The following is a 17,047-nucleotide window of genomic DNA, read 5'->3' on the forward strand; positions in this document are numbered from 1 at the left end:
GGTTTCAGAGAGCTTCTGGTTGTGCAACCTCGCCAGAGTTAAGGGTTCTTGTGCAGGAGTGATCAGAAAATAAGGTGAGAAAATAAACGAGAGCTTAATAATGAAAGATGATCTCATATGCCATTGTAAAGATTTAACATATATCTTTAAAGCAGAGTGGAGCCATTACGAAATGTAAAATGAGAAATTTCTTGAACAGACATTTTTGAGGGAGGAAGAATAAGCAGAAGGTGAAACAGAAAGCAAACACTAAGAGGGCAAAAATAGAGAGGGCTGAAATACAAAGTAATGCAGAGAGGAGGTATTTAGAATGTTAATAGAATGTGCTTTCTGAGGGAATGGGGGGCAATTCAGAATAATTTCAAGCTTCCTACTTTTTGGTATTTTTTGAATGGTAGAGGGAAACAGGAAATACACCAGGAAGAGTTATTTGGGGCCAGGGTTTTATTTTTGAGTATTCAAAATTTGAAAGGCCAATGAGGCATTCAGGTGTGAAAGAAGTTGATGGGTTCTGAACAAATGAGATAAAAGAGAGCAGTGGTGTAAGGGAGAAAAGCTATTGTCTTTATTGCTGTTGTGCTTAATTTGGACAATATGGCTTAATATGAGAGCCAAAAGAGTCCACTAATGAATCCTCTAATTGGGGAGATGTATCTATCAGTCAAGGCAGCCTTGTCAGGAGTGGGCCCATGTGGAAAGTCTGCTCAGATACAAATAACAGTTTGCATGAAGAGAAGTTGAAAATAGAAGGGGTTATAAATTGGAATAAGTTCCCAAAAGATGAAAGGAGTGATATTGAAAGCACAGGTGGTGGGATTAGCCTTGTAGATTAATTAAGTCAGTCAATCATCTAACAGACATTTATTAAATCACCTACCATGTCCTAGGCACTGAGCTAGGTTCTGGGGATACAACAGGGGACCAGAGAGACATGGACTTGACCTTCATAGAGCAGTGTAGTATGGGATGCCTACAAAAGAACAAATAAACTTATAACAAATGGTGATCAGGTCCATGATGAAAAACAGCAAACTGCTAAAATGGAAAATAACAGGGTGGAGTACAGATGGAAAAGCCTAGTGAGACTGAGTGATCAGGGAAATGAGAAGACGGCATTTAAGCTGAGATACAAAAGGATGGAAAGAACAAGAAATGCATGTGAAAAGCAGAGAAAAACAATCTCTGAAGAAACATTCTGTTGAGAGTTTAGCTAAGCTACTCCATGGTATTGCTGCCTTGGCATCCATTTTGTTTGGCCAAGTGGGCTTTAGGGACCTGACACTGACACTAAGCCCCTCATGCAAGCACATGCCCCAGATAACACCCCTCAGAGTCACAACAAAATGTAAGTCCCTGATAGAACTTCCCCACTGGCCCTTGTGATCAACAGTCTCCCCGCCTCCCAAGGCCTTCCCTTTGTGCACCCCCAGATAAGACTCCCATGGAGCTTAACAAACGCCACTCCTTTTTTTTGAGCTGACCAATCTGGTCTTACCCCAGGAACCCCAAAGTACTCCACCCACAGACCCTTATAAAGCATGTGCCCCAGGCCTATTGCCCTCTGCCCTCTGCTTTGACTTCCCTATGTGGCCCCTTGAGGTGGGCTGTGTACTTCCTCTAGGACCTGAGAGTAATAAACTTCACTTTCTCTTGTGGTTTATTTTTGAACCATGACTCACCATCTGGCACCCTGTGCTCCACTTAACAAATGTTAACTTAACAACATCATAACACATTCCTTAGCATTTGTAAAGTTTCTGTGGCAGAAAAGATCCTTGTAAGTTTGAGGAACTGAAAAAAAGAGCAGATGTCAATTCACAGTGAGGGAAGAGGTAAGTAGGGACCTGATCACAGTTCCTTACAGGCCATCATAAGGCAGTGTGCTTTTATTCAATGGAAAGTCAACTGAAAGGCAGCATCATCAAGTCTGAGTTTCAATATCATTTTTATTATCATGTGGAAAATGAAGTAAAAGGAATCACAGTAAAATGAGGTAGAAGGTCATTGTCGTTAGAATATTCTAGGTGAGAGACAATGGTGCACTGAATCAGTGTGGCTGACACGGAGATAGAGAGAAGTGAAAGGATTCAGTCCATGAGGGGCTTGCTGCTGGATTGATGGGGGAGTGAAGAAGAGGCGGGAAGTGAAGCCGATTTCCGAGTTTGGAGCCATTTACTGAAATGAGCCAGAGGACACACTGGAGTGGAAATCAAAGGCTGAGTTTGGAGACTGTAAGTTTAGAAATACAAGTTTGGGAGTGATCAGTTTATAGATGTTATCTAAAGTCGTGTGATTGGATAAGAAAGAGGTAGAACAGTGTTTCATATAGGGAGAGAGAAAAGGAATCAGATAAGTTTCTAGGAGAGTGGGAACTTGAGGGATCCTTTGGTTAATAAGCTATATACATAGCTTTTTTTTTTTCTGTTGAGTAGAAAGCAAGGACCCCTTCTGATGAGGAGGTAGGATATGGGGTTGAAGCCTTGCAAAGAGCAGTAAAACTCACAAATAAATGATTAACAGAGAGAGAGAAATGATCATGAAAAGTATAAAAGTATTGACAAATCAGGGCTTTGGGAGGCTAATGATTTAGGGATTTCTCACAGCATTAGCCAGTTTGATTAAGTCCCTCCAGCATTACCCAAAATGTATGATCGATCAGACTGATCGGTTTGGGGGTTTATAGGAAAAATAGAAGGGATGTTTGTTGGCAAGTGAAGGAGGATGCTGTTAAAAGAACGATTGTAGTCAAGGCTTCTGAGCTATGGAAGAAAGAGAATGAAATTAGAAGGAAATAAATGACTGAGAAAAAGGAGGGGTTCTAGGAAGTGAAAAACAGGTTTTATTATAGTAAGAACACTGAACTTACACATTAAATGGAGGGGGAAAATATTGAATTGATGGGATAAAATTGGCAAGATTAGGGCTTGATGGCAGGTAGTAAATGAAAAATAGAGATCAGCTTAATATGACTGTCAGGTTTCCACCTTGGGTGATGACTGGAGAATCCTTCAATGCACCAACCTAGGGACACAGGAAAACTAGTTGTTTTTCATCTTAATAGGAGGATACAGAGTCTGGTGTTGCACGTATAAGTTCGAGTTGCTTTTGGGACATCTGCCTGGAGCTTTCTGTAAGGCAGTTGCAGCCTGAAAGAGGCTCTTGAAAGTAAGATTTAGGATGGAGAATGGTAAGTGTTTAAGTGGTAGAAGTTAGAGAGAAGTGAAATTGTCCTGGAGGACAGAACATAAGAATTTTGCTGGCTTTGATCTCGCATTAATAATATTTTCCTCTTCAACTTAAGTCTCTCTATTGTACCTCTATTATCATGTAAGAGCAATCAGCTGTGTTGGGAAGATTCTTCAGACAGAGGCAGTTTTTGTTACTTGCCTAGAAGTTGCAACTGCCAGAATGTAAGCCCAGGGATTTCCCCTCATTGTGTTTTTACTCAGGCATGGACTGACACCCTTGGCCCCTAAGGGCTAACATCTGTCAGTTAGACTAGACTCATTTTAACTGTTGGACAATCTGAATGATCTCATAAACGTCAGGGCAAAAGATTGCACCCAAAGACATGCAGCTGATTTTCGTAAACTGTAATTAACTGGTCTGACTTCTTCCATCAACATGACAAAGCATAATCAACCTTCATAATGCAGTTTGCTTTACCCATTTCATTAGGTGGTTAAAGCTTTGCCATCCTAATGTCTCCAGCAATCATATACACAGACCCATGGCCCTCTGCGGAAGGGGAAATTAGGCCTGGAGTCTGGACCAAGTACACATTGCTGGAGCAGAGCAGCAGTTCAAGCCTTCTTACTGCACGGCTTTGGGTTTCCTATCCCTGGAGTAGTTTATGAAAGTCACACCTATAAAGCATCCAGCACAGTGAATACTGTATACTAGGAACTCAGTAAATATTATGTGTCTTCCTCCCTTTTCCCTTCTCCAGATTTAAAACTCATATTGATATGCGTGCACATATGAAATTTGCTAACTAATATCTTAGCTCTTTTCTTCTTATTTAGTGTTTCAGAAATGTGTTCTAGCATAGTTCCCATAATATGTTGCTAACTAGTATCTATTTTATAGTGAGGAATGGTCACACACATATGCATACACACATGCATAAACTCATAAGTGTATGGGGCTTACACATAGTGAATATTTTTTTGTTACAGCTATCAGCTCTTAAATGGCAAAGTGCTATACAATTCCAAGGCAGTATTTCTATCGGATATAGTGTTCACTTTCAATTTGGTTTGTATTTGTTGAATGCTTTTCTTGCACTGTTCAGAAATGAAAGTCACTTACAGACTTAAACCTAAATTTCCACTCCACTCTTGTTTATTCATGTAGTATGATTTAGAATTTTGAATGTTATTTTTATGAAGCTATTTAAATTTTAGGTAATAATATACAATTAAAATCTTTAGCTTGACCATAATAGAGCTCCTCATTCTGACTGCAACCCAATACCTGATTTCATCTCCAACTACTCCCATCCACTACTCTACAGTCTGTTCAAGAATACATCTGGAACTTTCTCTTATTTGTGCTTCTGATTTTGCTCTTTCCTAATACATGAAATTTTCTCCTCACATTCTATCTTTCTAAATTTCTAATTCTGATAAAACCTTCCCAACTTAAAACCACAAATTCTATATCACTTGACTGTATACTGACTTGCCTCTGATGATTAATTCATACCATGGGGATGGTTCTAACTTTCCTCAGTGGAGAACTAGCTATAGTCTTCAATGTTGATGTCTTCCTTACATAGCTCCTTGTACACAGTGGGTGCTTAAGAAACATTGTGGATTGAGTTTCTTTCAATTGGAAAAGATAAAAATGTCTCAAAAAAATGAATGATTTTAAGGATATTTAAAAACGGTTGTGGTAGATTAAAAAAATAAGACCAATGTAGAAAGATAATTAAGTATTGATTAAAAGCATTAATAAAATAAATTTTCCAGGTGAGAGCTACTTATTTGCTAATATTCCATGTTACTAATGTCTTCATTATGTATATCAAAAGTCTAAAAGAAGGATTAGAAGGTCACTAACCGATTCATTTTGTCCCAATCTTGTAAATACTAATGGAACTAAGTAAATTTACTTTTTAAATGCTGGTCAGTGGGTGAACTATTCTGTACTCTTCTTAGGCAGGAAAACCCTACAGGAGTGCACATTTTGAGAAAAATATGTGACCATATATTGTCATGCAAATGAGCTTTAGCCAGTCATGCACATTAAAATATTACTTAAGAACATCGTTCTTTTTTTGAAAGTCTTTGAATATATTTTAATAGCCTATAAAGGAACTAAGGCTCCCAGGGCAAATAGATATATTGTTACCTTTTGTTTTCAAAAGCTTTCCTTCCTCCCTTCCTTCCTTCCTTCCTTCTAGATATATCCATTGTCTATCTACTATGTCAAGGTCCTTAGAGTACAGGGTTTAATGTGATAGACAAGATTTATTCCCTCTCTATACTTCCATTGCAGGCAGGAAGACAACAACAGAATACACATGTAAACAAATGACACAAGATAATTTTAAATTGTGATGGGAGCAATGAAGGAAGCAGATATGGGGATGGAGTAGAGATGTACACAGTCTTAGCATCCAATGAATTCTCAATGGATTAAACAAAGAAGTGTGGGGAACAAGCTGGTGTAGAGAGCCCGACGGCAACACAAATTGATTCTGACTATTCTTTGCCTGACAGGCAGAAAATAATTAAATAAAAAGGAAAAAGTGATTTTGGATGATGCCACTTTTATTATCTTTTAAGATATTTGATTTATGAAAAGGAAATTTAAACTATAAACACATCATCATATTGATTATGCAAAATATAATGATTCTCAGAAAACATAAAAAATGGAGATGGGAAACTGGGTTGAAAGTAGAATTATTGTGTGTTTGTGTCCATACACACAAACACACATATGCATATTTTATTTTTTTCTTTTTCATCTCTCCTCTGCTGCTTTCAGCAGACATTGATTATGCCAGGCACTGGGCCAGATTCCAAGGATAGAAAATATGAATAAGTCATTGTTCTGCTTATCAAGGAGTTCATAGTTTAAAGTATGCATATGTTACTTCACATTCCTAATTTTAGCTCTCTTGAGAAAAAGAAACGAATATAAAATTTCTTTGAGTGAAGTAACTCAGACCAATGAAACCATGTGAACAAACCTTTCTGGAATCCTCTTCCCTCAGGAACCTAAATGAGTCTTTCTCCTACCTCCTTCCGCTCTTTGCTCAAATGACACTATCTCAGAAAGATCTTTCTTTACCAGTCTTTTAAAATAGCATTCCAATCTTCCCCAAGACTTATTCCCTGTGTCCCTCTCCTGTGTCATTTTCTCTTCGGCACTCATCACCTCACAAAATATCACATGATTTCCTCGTTTACTTATCTTTTAAAATATCGGTGTTGCTTTTCTAAAATGCAAATTCCTTGGCTTATTTCATTCACTTATGCTTTTCCAGTTCCTAGAACAGTACCTGTCACGTACCAGGTACTCAACAAATATTTACCAATGAGTGAATTAATCAATAAATATAAAGTTAATAGAAAAATAAAATATATGTTGCTTTTGGAGGATTTAGAAGAAAGGAAGCAGAATCAGTTATAATTAAGGCTTTATTCTAAACCTTTCCAGAGTACCTCTAGTTCATGTACCCATTGTTATTCACTTCTAACGAAACCTTAGTAAAGTAATTTCTACTCAAAGAAAAAATAAAATATTTGCAATAAAAAAATAGAGGGCAATTATTCTGCTATAGCTCAAACTCTATATGGACAGCTGTCTCAAGTAATTTCTTTCTGTTCTGGAGGAGAGCTGACTAAGGAATTTAGTTATTCTCAAAAAGCGTTGATATTTAAAAAGGTATTATTCACATACAATACAATTTGTGATTCATCAATTAACAAAAAGTTTCTCTTTTGCCTTGGCATCAGCAAGAAATGTATCATCCTTCTCAGAAAGCGAACTGCAGGTTGGATCCTGCAGAGTATTGTATTGTTTTAAAAATAAATTTAGCGCTGCCCTGTACATCTTAGTAGCATTTTTGAAGTTGTCATAGCCAGCTTTTACATTTTTTAAAAATATACTTACAAAAATAAGACTTTCTAGTGTTTAGACAACTCAATGGGACTTTATATTAAAGTGTAGCCAGTTGATTATTGTGCCTTCTACTTTTAAAATGTGACGTGAGGTCTTGAACACTTTTAAAGGCTAGGGTAGCCTGTATATTTATTATAGTAATGGAACTAGTTGTTACCTTTAAGCAAAAGTTGAAAGTAACATGGACTATTGGAGTTCAAAAGGGAAGAGATTTCCTTCCTGAGGGCAGAAATATTCTCACAGAGCAGTTTTGCACATATCAGAGAATATAAGAGTGGCTGATGCCAGCCTACGCCCACCGTTCAGAGACCTGGAGGGTAGAACGCTGAGTAACTTGATTGGCCTCTTAAAACAAACAATCACAAAAGACTCAGGACAATGACATACCCTTGTGATTCCGAATGTGGCTTGCAAGCCCAATGACACAAAGAGAAAGAAGAGCATGTGTTTTTACTTCCAAAGCTCTTACAAGTCAGGTTTTAGTGGGCAAGGTGAAATTAAAAGGTAGAGTTATGTATTTTTTTTCCTCTTAGTTTGACCAGTACAAAGCATTTAGTAAAATTATATTTGATATGCAAATACTTAATATATTTTAATGATAAACTCATTTTGCTTGGGAAGAAAGCAAGTAACAATATGGGCCCTGGAATAAGAATCTTCAGGTACAAATGCCAACTCCACCACCTCGTTCTTACATGGTCTTGGGCAAATTATTTAACTTCTCTAAGTTTCAGTTTCCCCCTCTTAAAATGGGTTTAATGATTGTAGCTCTTAGGTGTACTATGTCACAGGGCTATTTCATTAAATTACATCATCCATGTCAGTTTCTTAATATAATGCCTGGCATAAATTGAGAAACCCGTAAACGTTAGCTGTCGTCATCATTATAGTTAATATACTCTTCTTCACTTAGTAGGCAATAATTACTATTCAGTCAAATTCATCTTAAGCATATAGAGACTTTTCTAAAATATTTAGCCATCTTAAAGGGTAAAATATTTTGAATTTTCTTATGTGGTCTTATAAGACATTTTTAAGCAGAGCAATCTTCTTAAAGGTCTTTATTATTGTTGTTTTTGTTATTGGTGTTGTTGTAAAGATCCATTGATGAATGCAATTTCAGATTTCTCTTCGTATTAAATTTTGGTTGGAATGAGCTATTTGAATGTGGAGGACACAATGTACTTTAGCCATGTAAACAAATACTTTTGCTTACATTCCAGCGCAAACAAAAGAAAACAAAACAAACCTACCAGACTTTAGGGAGTGATTGAACCCCCTTGAAAATCTTAGCAGTGTGTTAGGATTACAAACATATTCTTATCACAAATGTCTTGCCAATTTTCATGGATTTTATGCTCTAGAATACACTTTAGATTTACATTTCTGACTTTTAATCACGTTCACAGTACAATTACCGGGCAACAGTCTGCCCTGAGATTCTCATTTTAGAGGTAGAAGAGTCAGCAGATCTTCATTCTCAATAAAGGAACAGTTTCTGCACAGCAAAAGAAAGAATCAACAAAATGAAAAGGCAATCTACAGAATGGGAGAAGATGTTTGCAAACCGTCTATCTGATAAGAAGTTAATATCCAAAATATATAGGAAACATACAACTCAACAGCAAAGAAAACAATCCAATTAAAAATGAGGCAGGCAACCTGAATAGACATTTTTCCAAAGAAGACATCCAAATGGCCAATAGGTAAGCTGAAAACATGCTCTGTCTCACTAATCGTTGGGGAAATGCAAGTCAAAACCACAATGAGTTATCACCTTACATGTGTTAAGATGTCTATTTTCAAAAAGAAAAGGGATATTAAATGCTGGTAAGGATCTGGAGAAAAGGAAACCCTTGTGCACTACTGCACAAAGGAATGTAAATTGGTGCAGCCACTATGGAAAACAGTATGGGTGTTCCTCAAAGAGTTAAAAATAGAACTACCCTATGATCTGGCAAACCCACTTCTGGGTCTATAGCTGAAGGAAATGAAATGAGGATCTCGAAGAGATGTCTGTACTTCCATATTCATGACAGCGTTATTAACAATAGCCAAGGTATGGAAACAACCTAAGTTGTAACTGTTGACGAATGGATAAAGAAGATGTGGTGGATATATATATAATGGAATATTATCCAGCCATAAAAAAGAAGGAAATCCTGCCATTTGCAACAACATGGATGGACCTTGAGGGCATTATGCTAAGTGAAAAAAGTCAGACAGAGAAAGACAAATACTGTATGATCTCTCTTATCCGTGTGCAATATTGCGAGTTATAAGAGATATATATTTGATCACTCACATGACCGAAATTTATTTTTCATATATATTTGGTCTTTATTCACAGTACCAGGTTCACTGCTCCCAAAACCCTTGGAATTTCCTGTGTTGAGAGTTATAAATGTGTCTTTAGTTATGTTAATAAAGTGACTTTTGGAAAGCACCTAAGGATGAGGCTTGCTTGCCAATGGAGCTAAGCATATCATTAGAGGGTTGGAAATTTCAGTCCCATTCCCCACCTCTGGAGAGGGGAGAGGGGCTGCAGGTTGAATAAATTGCCAGTGGCCAATGATTTACTCAGTTTTAACTATATAATGAAGCTTTCATAAAAACCCAAAAGAACTGGTATCAAAGAGCTTTTGGGTTGGTGAATACGTGGAGATTTTGGGAGAGTGGCTAGCTCAGAGAGAGCATGGAAGTCCTGTGCCTTTTCCCTATGCCTTGCTCTATGCATCTTTTCCATTTGGGTGTTCATCTGTATCCTTTATCATATTGTTTTATGATAAACTGGTAATCCAGTAAATAAAATGTTTCTCTGAGTTCTGTGAGCTGCTCTAGCAAATTAATCAATCCTGAGGAAGGGGTCTAGGGAACTTCTGATTTATAGCCAGTGGTCAGAAGCAGAGGTAACAACCTGGGCTTGTGACTGGTGTCTCAAGTGGGGGCTGGGCAGTCTTATGGACTGAACCCTTAACCCGTGGAATCTGACACTATCTCTGGGTAGATAGTGTCCAAACTGGGTTGAATTCTCTGATACCCTGCTGCTGGAGTCTGAGAATTGCTTGCTGGTGTGGGGAAACCCCTCCCCTTTCATTGGAACTGGTATCTGAACCTATTTAATGTGGAATCTAAAAAAACTGAAGCCACAGAAACAGAGCAGATTGTGGTTGCCAGGGGCAGGGGAACTGGGGGACATGAGTGAAGGTGGTCAAAGGGTACAAACCTCCAATTATAAGACGAATACATTCTGGGAATGTAGTGTACAGCATGGTGACTATAGTTAACAATACTGTATTGTATACTTGAAAGTTGCTAAGAGAGTAGATCTTAAATGTTTTCATCACAGACAAGAAATGGTAATTATGTGAAGGGATGGAGGTGTTAACTAACCCTATTGTGGTAATCAATTGGCAACATATTAAGTGTATCAAATCATCATGTTGCACATCTTAAACTTATACAATGTTGTATGCCAATTATATCTCAATAAAAATAAGAGGACAAACTAAAGGAGCACTGTGTTTATTCCTTTGTTTCTAATATGTCGTAGTTGATTAAATAACAGTGAATAGGAATGTGACCTTTCAGCTTGTATTCCACTGTATTTTCGAGAATTAATTCTCCCTTTTTACTGGTATTTCTTTTTGCTGATTTTATTTCAACAAGAGAAAAAAATAATTTCCACATAGGATTTCACTTATGCTTCAATTTTTGGACCTTCCAGGATTGATTAGACCTCCTCAACTCGTCTTCTCAGAGAAAACAGAATCTTTAATGCCTGTAGTGGGAGATTCTCAGTGTAAGTTTCCCTCTTCACCACTTAAGCCTATATTAATCAATGATTTCTGACAGAGATTTCTCTTGAGCAAGATAGTCATTAATTAAATATTTCTTGAGTGCTTCCAGTCATCCATTGTAGCTTCTTAAATTAATATATAATAGGCAGTTTGATTGATTTAATAACAGAATGTAAAATTCCATATCTACATTGTCATAAGTGATTGCCATAGAGGTTGGAATTAAAATAGAAAAAAAAAAAATCAATGTTAGAATTTAAAATAAAAAAAATACAGAACCAAACACATGAATGCAACGAAAACAATGAAAGCAAAAATTAAGTTCTGTCCTCTGGATTTCCAGTATAATCTATATATACATATTTTTTTTTAAAGATTGACACCTGAGCTAACAACTGTTGCCAATCTTTTTTTTTATTCTTTTTTTTCTGCTTTTCCTCCCCAAACACCTCCAGTACATAGTTGTATATTTTAATTGTGGGTTCTTCTAGTTGTAGCATGTGGGACGCCACCTCAGCATGGCCTAATGAGCAGTGCCATGTCTGCGCCCAGGATCTGAACTGGCGAAACCCTGGGCCGCCAAAGCAAAGCGCGTGAACTTAACTGCTCGGCTACAGGGCCAGCCCCCAGTATAATCTATTTTTTAAAAAAAATCATTTGTACAGACCCTTGTAAGGTGACCAGTATCAAAGGCAAGCATCTATCAGGTCTTTGTAGTGTATGGAAAGATTTAATTTTATTATAACATTTTACTATTACTAAAACATTTATGGAAGACTGGTTTTCAGAAATAAACATACATACACAGACAAAAAACCTGCGTGATAATAACCTCTAAACTTGGGTCCCCAATGGAATCTCACTTGCAAACCTCCAGAATAAAAATACCTCCCAGCTAAACTCACTGATGACCTGGAGCACTTGAGTGCTGGCGACAACTCACCTGGGGTTATTAGCAAATATCTAGATGAAATACAGGGCTATTGCTGGCACTTGCAGGCCTATTCTAAGGCTATTTGGCTTATGTCTTAGTAGTGTAATCCTATAAGGCCTCTCACATTCCATTCTTACCCCTACTCCATGGTTGTACTTCTCTCCATTTCTTTTCTTCTTTAATTGAAAAAATATACTGACAAATGCAGTGGATAATACAACAAGCCTGCGCCTACCTCCCAAAGTGATTGAATGCTACTTTTTGTCTCATATTTGCCTCCTTTTGTACTTCCTACACTTCTCCCTCAATAGCATATTCCATGAGCCCAGTGGAGTGGTAATATTCAGGAAAAATCGCCTGGCACATGCAATGGCAGACTGCATGCCATCATTTTTATTAGAAAGATACATGAAAATGGACTGCATCAGATTAAGGGAAATGCTTGTATTTTCAGGTTAGGCAATGAACAGATGCATGATATTTGCAGGGTACAGACACATGATATTTGTCTATTTATGACATTTCCCTCAGAGAAGTGCCACTTTGGTCTCAGAAAATTAGCTCTTAAGCATAATATAGGGAATGGTGAGCTTAAGAAATACGTATTTATCTAAAGTGACCTGAGAAAGTGCATAATGAAAATATACAGGTTTATGGAGGGAACCAAATATGCTGAAACTTGACATGATAAACTCTTTCTAGAGCTACAATGAGTGAGAAGTGATACATATACTAGATTCTCCAATCCAGCATTGCTCAAAATCCCACCCCCACCCTGCCCCCGCTAACTCGGGTAACATATTTTCCCTGTTCAGAAAACAGTACAACCACTCAAAACACAAACTGATAGTAACTCCATGAGACTCAATTTCCTTGTCTGTAAAATGAGTTTAGGCTAGCAATAAAACTTTATAAACTTTAGAGAGGAGACTAAAACACCATGCATGGAAGCTTCTTTTTAGCACAGATGGAGCTAAACTCCAGGGGGAAGGTAGGTATTGAACTTAAAATTTGAGTCAGAATGCATTCTCCTCTACCTATTAGAAAGAGCCCTGGACTTTTTGCCTAAAAAATGGGATTTAATCATGACTTCCAACTTTGGAAATCCAGTCAAATAATATATTCTCTTGGACGTCTTCATCTGTAAAGAGAATAATTCCATCTCAAGCAATTATTTGGGCTAAATGGAATCATAAAGGTAATTTTGAATGAAGGCACATTGATAATTGTTATACCGAGATATTATGACCTGAAACAAAGAAAAGTGTTATATTGCACTAAAAACTTACTCTCAATTTATTTCATTATTGGTGCTTGATTTTGGAAAGCAAAAGTTAATACATTAGCTCTGCCTGCTTAGTTTTATGGAAGGAAGGAAGGAAGGAAGGAAGAAAGGAAAGCAAAGGAAACAAAGAAACAAAGGGAAAGTAATGTAAAAGAAAAGCTCAAGTGTCTTAGATCTGTAATGGTCAAAATTATGCTCCATAGCATCAAAATATATTAAAAAATTAGGAGGTACTAGGCAAAACTTCTTAGGAAATTAAGTTTGCCCAAGAACTGACCCCTTTTCAATTGGGTATCTTCTAGAAGGTCAAGACATATTGAAACACTGAGAACAATTTGCTCTATTGCAACAGCTTTTTTCAATATGGCCTAGAATTTCCAAGATGCCAGTATTAACTTCAATAACAACAATCACATGTGTAACTGACCAAAAAGCAAACATATGTATGCAAAGTACCAGCAAATAATTTACAAATAGTGAAGCAACACACACACACACACAAAGTGAAGATAGTGAATAATTTAAGGAGTTTTCTTCGTTTCTAAATGCTCCATAATTTTGAGTTGCTTTTAATCTACATCTGTCTTTTGAATATAAAAAAATAACATTAATCATTTAGGTAAAAATGTTTATCTGTAGGCACAGATGATAATTAAGCTTATAGGAAATTATAAATACTACATCTTTCAAGAATAAGTATGGTTTAATTGTGCCACCAAATTGGAGCTTATTCCAGCTCTAAGGTCGTATCTGAGGGACAAATGAAATTCTCTATTAATTTTTTTAAAAATTTAAAGAAATGTAGCATAAAATATATGTACTAATGATAAATACATATTTTCATTTCACTGGCATAAAATAAGGTGTTCTGGCTATATGTATATATATACAATATCCACATACTATGTACATATTAGTATATGATGCCTCATAATCTAAAAGGTCTTTCACATTGGAAAAGATTTACCTTCATGCGCGGGACACTCTTAGGTGCTAATGATATGTAAAGGTCTCTAACCTCAATGTACTGGAAATAACTCCTGCACAAAAGGAATTTTATTAGTTAGGTAAGTACTGCAATGGAGGTATGCATAGGGCCTAAGACATTATGGTTGGTATCCCTAACTGATGTTAGAGCTTAGAGTTGACACATGAGCAGGAGTTGGCTGGTAGATATGGTGGTAGTTGTGTAAACAGGAAAGAGTGCACTTTCCAGGCAGAGAGAAGAGCAAGTGCAATCTTCACCCATTCCATGAATCCCTTTTTGATGCTTACTTACCTAAGTGTAAGTATGGTATGCATTTTACAGCTCCAAAAATGAGCAGTCATGCCTTTATGCCTCAGCTCTCTAGATTTGTTTTCTTTAAACACAAGCTTAATTTCTGCATCCTCAGTGCCTGGTACAGGTCTTGGCATTTAATAAATAATGAGGAGGCAACCTGGTATAATAGAAAGACCACTGAATTCAGGGTCAAATCTGAGTTTGAATTCCATATAGATTAGTATGACATAGAATGAGTTATATAATCTTTTGAGCTTCAGCTTCCTCCTCTGCAAGACGGGGGTAGTAGTATCTCCCTTTGAAAGATTTTATGAGAAGTAAAGGAGATAAGGAATACAAAATATGCACTAAAGTGCCAATTTTAGAGTAAGTATTCAACATGTGATAGCTGTAGAGGAGATTTCTGGTTATTTTATCAATATATGCTCTCCCTTTCTACTTTGGTAAAAGAACCCACAGTTTCCGGTTGAGCACATAACTTTCTAAAATTATGATTGTTTCCTAGCCTACCTTGGATCTAGGAGTCATAATATGAATAAGTTCTGGCCAGGGGAGACTAATGAAAAATTTTGTTTCTTCCTGTTGGTTGGAAGACTGTGGACATCACGCCTGGAAATTAAGGAAAAATTTTAGACCGTGAGTTGTATGGTAGAGCTTGAAGAAAAAGGGATGTGAATCTTGTATTCCACAGTTCTTTAGAAGCTCGGAAGAGCCTACTTACGAAAATTTTACATGAGAGAATAAAACCATGTTAACTTGGCTTTTCTGATACCAATTAATAGAAACATAGTAGTAGTAGTAGCAGTGATAGTCATAGTAGCAGCGGCAGTAGTAGTTATTAGTAGTAGTGGTAATAGTAATAATGATGGTAATCAAAAATTCAAATGCATAGCGATCTCAGAGAGTATAGTTTGCTAGGGCTATCGTGAGGACAGAGTAGAGTGAGAGTCGGATGAACACTAATAATTCATGTTAAGGATTGTGAATTTTAACCACTGATTCATTTTGGCAGGAATGCACAATTTTCAAATTTCATTTGAGATAGCTCACTCTGCCCAGGGGTGAAGAGGATTAATAAGCATTCTGCCCTGGGATGAGGAGGCTGGATTCAGGGAGTCTATTTGGCAGGTTCACTCAGACATTCAAAAGAGAGATGCTAATGGTGTAAACAGGCATTTCATGCAGGCATGGATAGGGGCGGCTTGTCCAAGATACATTTAGAAGACTGATGACACGTTGGATGTCGGGGATGAGCTAAGCAGAGGAGGCAAGAACAACTCTTAGCTTCTGAGCTTGGGAATTATAGGCAGAGTGCATATTTGGGATGCAAGATGATTTTTGTTTTGGAAATGCCAAATCCGGTACCTGAGGAACATTCATTTTGAGATGTCTAATAGGCATTTAGGCATTCATCATCACCATCACCACCAGCACCACCAGCACCGCCATGGTTATCATCATCATTATCCTCATTATCATCCAAACCAAATTATCATGAGAATTTTTAAGTAAATCCTTTGTATAGATGTGAAAAACAGAAATATTTTCTAGAAATGTGTGGTGGTATTATTTTTCTACAACTTCTTACAATATGCTTGTTAGTTTTAGAGGGATGGCATATTACAGCAACAGAGAATTCTATAGCCAACATGCCTCTCAATAATTTATTTACACAGAGTTTTAATTTGGTAGAAAAAGAATTCCCACTTTTTCTACATATCAGCCATGTAATCTTGGGCACAAATCTATTTCCTCATCTGCAAAACAGGCATGTTGATTCTTATCCTAAAGGATATCAGTAAAATTCATTGAAATGTTTCATAAAGGGTAGACCACTTATACCTACTTTTGATATAATCTTTACCATGTAATTTTAAGAACACTTAGAATGTTTTTTAAACCTCTATTTGCTACATCTTAAGGTTATACAAGATAATATTCATGGTTCTATGGCTCTATGATTTTCCAATTTAACTTAACATTTTAAGACTCAGTTTTTCATTGTCCACAGTTGTTTTTGTTAAGGATTTGCTCAACTGTCGGGAATAATGACTCAAATTTCTTCAAACACAAAGGAGTTGAATAAAAGTAGACACACATTGGAATGTGAACACAAAAGTCATCAGGAATGAAGGCAACTACTCTGCTGATACTTCTTCCAGAATCTGCAAAGCCGTGCTCATATTCTGTTCCTTTGTCTGTCTTTCCCTCTCTTTCAGTGATTCCACATTTCTATTTCATTTTCCTCTGAAGAATGATTTCTCTATTTAATCATTGTTTCTATTTGCTCTTAATTTAGACTTGCAAATGGATTCTTGACTTCCCATGGCCTCTACTCAACCTCTTGCTATTCTTTTTATATTATTTTGACCAAACGTTGTAGAAAATGTGGCACCTGCCTCTCAGCAAAGCCTCAGTAGGAGAACTCCCATCAGAAGTAGGGTAGGAAGGTGAGCAATGATCATCTCTACTAAGTATTGTTGCATCATCAAAATTATTTTAGGTAAAACAAACAAACAATAAAGAAAGTCAGCAAGATGAGTTTGACTATTTCCTCATGTATTTTGTGCATTGAGTACAGATGTATACTTTATTATGACAGCCTGGAA

This window comes from Equus caballus, chromosome 6 (assembly GCF_041296265.1).
Source record: "Equus caballus isolate H_3958 breed thoroughbred chromosome 6, TB-T2T, whole genome shotgun sequence".
Classification (NCBI taxonomy): Eukaryota; Metazoa; Chordata; class Mammalia; order Perissodactyla; family Equidae; genus Equus; species Equus caballus.